Source organism: Tenrec ecaudatus, chromosome 1 (genome assembly GCF_050624435.1).
Source record: "Tenrec ecaudatus isolate mTenEca1 chromosome 1, mTenEca1.hap1, whole genome shotgun sequence".
NCBI lineage: Eukaryota > Metazoa > Chordata > Mammalia > Afrosoricida > Tenrecidae > Tenrec > Tenrec ecaudatus.
The window spans coordinates 122880048-122887546 of record NC_134530.1 but is presented as its reverse complement, the minus strand read 5'-3'; the positions used below and the strand labels follow the sequence as shown (position 1 = coordinate 122887546).

Here is a 7499-nt window from a genome sequence, read left to right as displayed (position 1 = left end):
ACAAAATTCCTTATAAGAATCCTAGTCATATTGGATTTTGAGCCCCAGGGCAATCACTTCATCTCATGTATCTTAAACTAATTACATCTATAACGGCACTTTCCCCAAACAAGGTAACATTCATAGGTTCCAGGAATTAGAAAATTAACATATCATTTGGGATGGGGGGCTGCTATTCAACCCACTAAGGAGCCCCAGTGTGCTGTGGGTTAAGTGTTGGACTATTACCCTCCAGGTAAGTGGTTTGAATTCACCAGCCACTCAGAGGGAGACAGAGGAGGCTGTCTGCTCCCATCAGGATGTGCAGCTGGGGAAGCTCTACGTAGGATTGTTTGCATTGGGAATCTACTGAGTGGCAAGGGGTTTGAGTCCTGCCTCCCATTACAAATAGGAGAGGACAGGAAAGGCCATGGTGATCATTTCTGAAGAGGACCTTGAGAATAATTTGGGATTTGGCACAAGGAGAAGGCAGTAGAGCCGTTCCAGGCAGACAGAACAAAGAGATTTAGATAGATCATCAGAGCTGCCCCAGAGACCCATCTGGTCCTGCTTTACCCTGCTGAAAACCTGCCAGTGGATCCTCATCGTCTGTAGCACAAAGTGAAAGTTCTACATCATGGGCCTCCACTTGGTCCTCTCACCTCAAGCCCAACGTGCGGCTTGAACCTTACGCCGTAACCATACATGACACTTATAATTCCTTGAATATCCCGTGTTAATTTGTATCTCTATCCTTCCATCTCTGCTGTTTCCTCTGGATAGAACCCTGCCCTGTGAGCCAGGTATGGTCTAATTCATTCATCAAAACTCTTCTAAGAACTTGATGCGTGCCTAAGATCACAGAGTGATGGAAGTGAGATTCACTCAGTCTGATTCCAGACCTATGCTGCCTGCAAGGAAGATTATTATTTATAACAATTTTATACTGTTCAGACTTTGTCTCAAAAGGTGAGCTCATGTCTTTAGGACGAGAAGCCCTTTTATGCTATGTCACTTTGCTAAGCCATATCTTACCTCCTGGGTTTTATTTAAAGGCCTGGAAAATAACAACTTTAGTTTTGTCTACAGGTCTTATTTTACTCTAGTAATATATTCATTATTTTTCCAATATCCCCAGGAATAGTGGAAAATTTAAGCTCATGAACACAAAATTCACTCAAGCACCTAAATGAATGACTCTTCTTCCTGAAATATCAGAAATTCATTTTAAAATAAGATATATTCTAATATCAAGGTAGAAATTTTTAAATAAAATGAAAAATAATAGAGAAATCATTTGTGTGAATACCTGGTAGAGGATAGAAACAATAAAATATATTTCACTGCCTATTTGCTGCAGTAAGTAGTGAAATATATGAGCAAGATTCTTCACTCTGATAATTCTCTGTCTTCTCTGTAAATTACTATTATGTTGTGGAGATTATATGACTATTGAAAAAATTGTTCTAAAATCTTATTATTTAATCTTTTGGACTGGAGAATTACAGTTTAGGTCATATATTAGACACTTTAATTGCTATTTGGTGCTTTCCTGAAAACTTTTCTTTTGCTCCTTTTGAACTTCCCAGAATTAAAGAGATTTATGGAAATCACATATTGTAGGGACCAATCTTCAACAAAGGAATTTGGATTTTTTTTAGCCTGCAGGGTCAAGAAAAATAAATTTTTAATCCACTGGACACATGGACTTCCCCAGAAGGAATACACTGAAATCAAATTGAATACCTCTGTGAGAAGACAAGATGGAGAGGCTCAATATCAGCAGCTAAAACCAGGCCAGGAGCTGACAGTGGAACAGACCATCAATTGTTCATATGCAAGGTCAGGTTGAAGCTGAATGAAATGAAAACAAGTACACGAGAGTCAAAATGCCACCTCGAGTCTATTCCAGGTGAATTTTGAGAACATCTCAGGAACTGATTTGAGGCACTGAACACTAGTAACAGAGACCCGATGAGCTGTGGGATGACGGCAAGAACTCCGACATGAAGAAAGCCAAAGGTCACCGAAAAGACAGGAAGGGAAGAAAATATCCAAGTGGGTGTCAGAAAAGACTCTGAAACTTGCTCTTAATCATGTGGTAGCTAGAGCAAAGGGAAGGAATGAAGTCAAAGAGCTGAACTGGAAATTTCAAAGAGCAGCCTGAGAAGACAAAAGAAGGGTTGGAAAACCAAATAGGAAGAATACACTCAGCATATCTAAAACTGAAAGAACATAAGAAACAAAATCAAGCGTCAAGTTGCAATATTGAGAGTCTATGGGAAATATGTTAAATGATGCGGGAAGCATCCAAAGAAGATGAAGATAAAATATACAGAGCCATGGTACCAAAAGGAATCAGTGCACATTCCACCATCTCAAAAGGTAGTATATGAGCAAGAACCAATGCTACTGAAGAAAGAAGTCTAAGCTGTACTGAAGGTATGAGAGAAAACAAACAAACAAACAAAGAAAAAACCCAAACCTCTAGGAACTGGCAGAATATTAACGGAAATGTTTCATGAATTTGATGAAGCACTGGAAGCACTCACTTATCTATACCAAGAAATTTGGAAGACAGTTACTTGGCCAATTAACTGGAGGAGACCTATGTTTGTACTCATTCAAAAAAAGATGGCCTAACAGTATGTGCAAATAATACAACAATATAACTCTTATCACATGCAAGTAAAATTTTACTGAAAACCCTTCAACAATGTTTGCAGCAATATATTGACAGCTGCCAGAGTATCAGGCCTGATTCAGAAGAGCATGCGGACCAAGTGGTAGCTATCATTTCTTGTCAGATGGATCTTGGTGGCAAGAAGAGAATACTAGAAAGATGTTTACTAGTGGTTTATCGCCTCTGCAAAGACGTCTGATGGTGTCTTTCCTAATAAACTATGGAAAGCCTTGGGAAGGATTGAAACTCCAGAACAGTTAATTGTGCTGACGAAGAACTTGTCCATCGATTATAAAGCAGTTGTGTTAACAGAACAAAGGAATATTGCATAGTTTAAAATCAGGAAAGTTGCGCGTCAGGGTTGTATTCTTTCACCATACTTATTCAATACGTATCCTGAATAAATAATCAGAGAAGATGAACTATACGAAGAAACAAAGGTTTGGAAGAAGACTTATTAGCAACCTTCAATAAGAAAATGACACGATTGTATTTGCTAAAGTTAGGAGGACTTGAAGCACTTGCTGATCAAAATCAAGGATTGTAGTCTTCAGTATGGATTATAACTCAGTGTAAGAAAATAAAAATCTGCAAGGGAATGGAGTGGCGAGGTCTCCAGGGAATGCTGAAGGTGGACTTTGGGGCTAGGGCGCAGTGTCCCCAACAGACTGGAGTGGAAAACACTCCTAAAGGCCAACAAACAGTCCTTGAACTAACTACAAGCTTTTCTTTCTTGTTGTGTGTTGTTTGGGTTTTTTGTCATTGGTTTGTTGTTGTTTGGTTTTGCTCTGTTTTGTTTTTGTGCATGTTATTATCTCTGCAGGTCTCTCTAAGATAGGCTGGATGAACAATCTGGAGGAGAAAACAATGGGACAGACAGTTCTGGGTGGGGGGACATGGGAGAGGGGGAGGTAGGAGGAAAGGTAGTGGTGTTAACAAACCCAGGGACAAGGGAACAACAAGTGATCCAAATCGGTGGTAAGGAGGGGGTAGGAGGCCTGGTACGACGTGATCAAGGGTAATGTAACCAAGAGGAATTACTGAAACCCAAATGAAGACTGAGCATGATAGTGAGACAAGAGGAAAGTCAAAGGAAATGGAGGAAGGAGCTAGGAGGCAAAGGGCATTTATAGAGGTCTAAATAAAGGCATGTGCATATACAAATATATTTATATATGAGGATAGGGAAATAGATCTAAGTGCATATATGTATAGGTTTAGTATTAAGGTAGCAGATGGACATTGGGCCTCCACTCGAGTACTCCTTTCTTCTATTAAATTGGCATTCTATGATGCTCACCTCCCCTATACAAAGGCTGAAGACAAAGCAGATGAATAAGCAAATGTGGTGAAGCTAGCTGATTGTGCCCGGCTAACAAAAGATATAGCGTCTGGGGTCTTAAAGGCTTGAAGGTAAACAAGTGGCCATCTAGCTCAGAAGCAACAAAGCCCACATGGAAGAAGCACACCAGCCTGTGTGATCACGAGGTGCCAAAGGGATCAGTTATCAGGCAAAAAAGAACAAAAAAATCATATCATTGTGTGCTCACCTCCATGATACGATCGCTGAAGACAAATGGGTGCATAAGCAAATGTGGCAAAGAAAGCTGATGGTGCCCAGCTATCAAAAGAGATAGCGTCTGGGGTCTTAAAGGCTTGAAGGTAAACAAGCGGCCATCTAGCTCAGAAGCAAGAAAAAACCCACAAGGAAGAAGCACACCAGCCTGTGCAATCATGAGGTGTCAAAGGGATCAGGTATCAGGCATCATCAGAACAAAAATTTTTATCCTAGTGAATGAGGGGGACAGTGTGGAGTGGAGACCTAAAGCCCATTTGTAGGCCACTGGACATCCCCTTACAGAAGGGTCCTGGGGAGGAGAAGAGCCAGTCAGGGTGCATGCATGCAGCAACGATGAAACATACAACTTTCCTCTAGTTCCTAAATGATTCTTCTTCCCCCACTATCATGATCCCAATTCTACCTTACAAATCTGGCTAGACAAGAGGATGCACACTGGTACAGATAGGAACTGGAAACACAGGGATTCAGGATGGATGATCCCTTCAGGACCAGTGGTGAGAGTGGTCATACCCGGAAGGTAAGGGAGGGTGGGTTGGAAAGGCGGAACTGATTACAAAGATCTACATGTGACCTAATCCCTGGGGAACGGACAACAGAAAAGTGAGTGAAGGGAGACATCGGACAGTGCGAGATATGACAAAATAATAATTTATAAATTATCAAGGGTTCATGAGGGAGGAGGGAGCAGGGAGGGAGTGGAACAATGAGGACCTGATGCCAGGGGCTTATGTGGAGAGCAAATGTTTTGAGAACGATGAGGGCAATGAATGTACAAATGTGCTGTACACAACTGATGCATGTATTGATTGTGTTAAGCATTGTATGATCCCCTAATAAAATGATTTTAAAAATGAGTAAAAAACAAAATAACAATCCAACGGGCTGTGTGTTGATAACATGGCAGCCCTAACTGCCCTGGGATCTCTAGGAAGCAGTGAGGTCCACATCCAGAAGAAGAGTGTCTCTTTTGGCACTCGTTTGGTGGCCAGTTGCTGAATGAGGGTAGCTGGACCCTCCCCGCGACAGTCCCCTAGGCTCTCCGCCCTCACTGGAGTCCCGCCATGTCCTTGTTCCTGTGGAAAGTGAAAGGCAAAGAACAAGAGAAGACATCAGATATCAAGTCAATTCAAGGAATGTGATGATGTCCATCCCCTTCATCTTGAAAGGACCAGAGGAAACCCAGAAACCAGACTTACAGCAGCCAGTAGAAATAGTCCATTAAAGGAATTATCTGGGAAACTAATGAAAAGCATCGAACAAGACGCAGTAAATACTTTTACCAGATATTTAATCTTCTCCTGATGCCGCTAAACCAATACCAATTACAGAAGCTGTGAGAAATGACAACCTAGCAAAGATTTGTGGGGAAGATGCACAGGTGAATCCCACCTGTTTTGTTTCTGCATAGTCCACAGTCCTTAGTGCAATGGAGGAAGAGCACTTCGGTGATTTTCTACAAAGTCATCATTTCTGTAAATACCAGACTGAAGTGCTGGCCAGTGGAACTGTTTACCTGGCTGACATTCTGTTCTGTGAATCAGCCCTATTTTATTTCTCTGAGTACATGGAAAAAGAGGATGTTGTGAATATCTTATAGTTCTGGTTGGAAGCAGACAACTTCCAGTCTTAGCTTCCTGCCAAAAAAGGTCAGTATGATGGACAGGAGACATGCAATGATGCCATGATCTTATATGACAAGCAAAGGAAATAGGTGGATTTCTCTTCAGCCAGCAAGGCCCAGAAAACAAGGAGGGAAGCTGATGCTGTGACCTGAACCTGTCCTGTTACTGAAGTTATTCAAAACATCAAGAAGACCTTGCAGATGCCTGAGAATAAAGATTCCTGAGAATGGCGATCACTGCCTGCTGAGATATTTCTTCCATTTGATGATGCTGTCTAAGGGACACACTTGGACTCTATCATAACTGAACATTTTATACAACAATGACTAGACTATTACACCAGACTGTTCTTTTGCTAAAAGATCGCGATTTGGACTTATCTATTCATGCTAAAATGCGATTTGAATGTAACTGATTTCTGTGTAACCCCTTACCTATATAATGTAACTTTACTTAAATGCAATTTGATTAGAAAACATTTGCAAGGGTTTAAGGAAAACATTTCACTAGATGCTGATCAACTAAAAAAGGATATTTTCTATACATTCAAAAGAAAAAAGAAAAGAGAAATCCTCACAACTAGACTAGGTGACATCCTGATAAATGGAGAAAAAGATTGAGGTTGTCAAGGATTTTGTCCTGCTTGGATCCATAATGAAGGCTCATGAAGCAGCAGCCAAAAGATCAAAGGACACATTGATTAGGAAATCTGCTTGCTGTACAAGACCTCTTAAAGTGTGTAAGGCAAAGATATTATTTTGTGGACTAAGATGTGCCTGACTCTAACCACGGTATTTTGCATGTGCTCATATGAGTATACATGTACAAGTTGGTCATAGACTAAGGAAGACCCAAAGAGAACCTACACTTTTGAATTATGGTGTTGGTGAAGAATATTCAACGTACCATAGACTGGCAAAAGAACCAACAAATCTGTCTTGGAAGAAGTACAGTCAGACTGCTCCTGAGGGCCCTCCTCCCTCCACCACTGCCCCCTCCTTTGGTGCAGACCTGGGACCTCTTTTGTGAAGCAGCAGCTGAGGAGCCTCCAGCCCTTGACGTGGCCGAGGAGGAACCCAAGGAAGCAGTCAAGACTGAGAACAACGGTCACATTAAGTTTAAGGTGGCGGGCAGGATGGCTCTGTGACACACTTTAAGATGAAGAGGCAGATGCCACTTCGTAATCCAATGAAAGCCTTTTGTGAACCACAGGGTTTGTCAATGAGGCAGATCAGATTCTGATTTGACGGGCAGCCAATCAATGAAACACACACACCTGCCCAGGTGGGCGCGGAGGATGAAGACACAGTAGATGTGTTCCTGCAGCAGACTGGAGGCGTCTTCTAAAAGGGAGCCTGCTCCGTTCCTCCAGATCTCTGTGCCTACCGAGCCGCGTTCGAAAACCACAGTGTGGTTCCTGCACATCCTGATGACTGGGGCACAGTTTCCCCTTGTCTTTCGTTTCCCCTTCCCATCCCTTTCTTGTACATCAAGTCACTGGTGCATGTGCACAGCATACGGCATGCCCCCTTGGCTTAGGTTGCTTTTTCCTAAACAGACGATGATGTGTTTTGATGGACCTCAGGCAGACACGGGACGGGGAAATACCGGCTTTGTGAAACACCCTTCTCCC

General features: G+C 42.0%; 1 pseudogene; it reads left to right on the top strand.

Annotated features, from left to right (window-relative positions):
• The first annotated feature begins 6743 nt into the window (after positions 1-6743).
• LOC142434968 (small ubiquitin-related modifier 2-A pseudogene) lies at positions 6744-7213 on the top strand (annotated as a pseudogene).
• Positions 7214-7499: the final 286 nt, after the last annotated feature.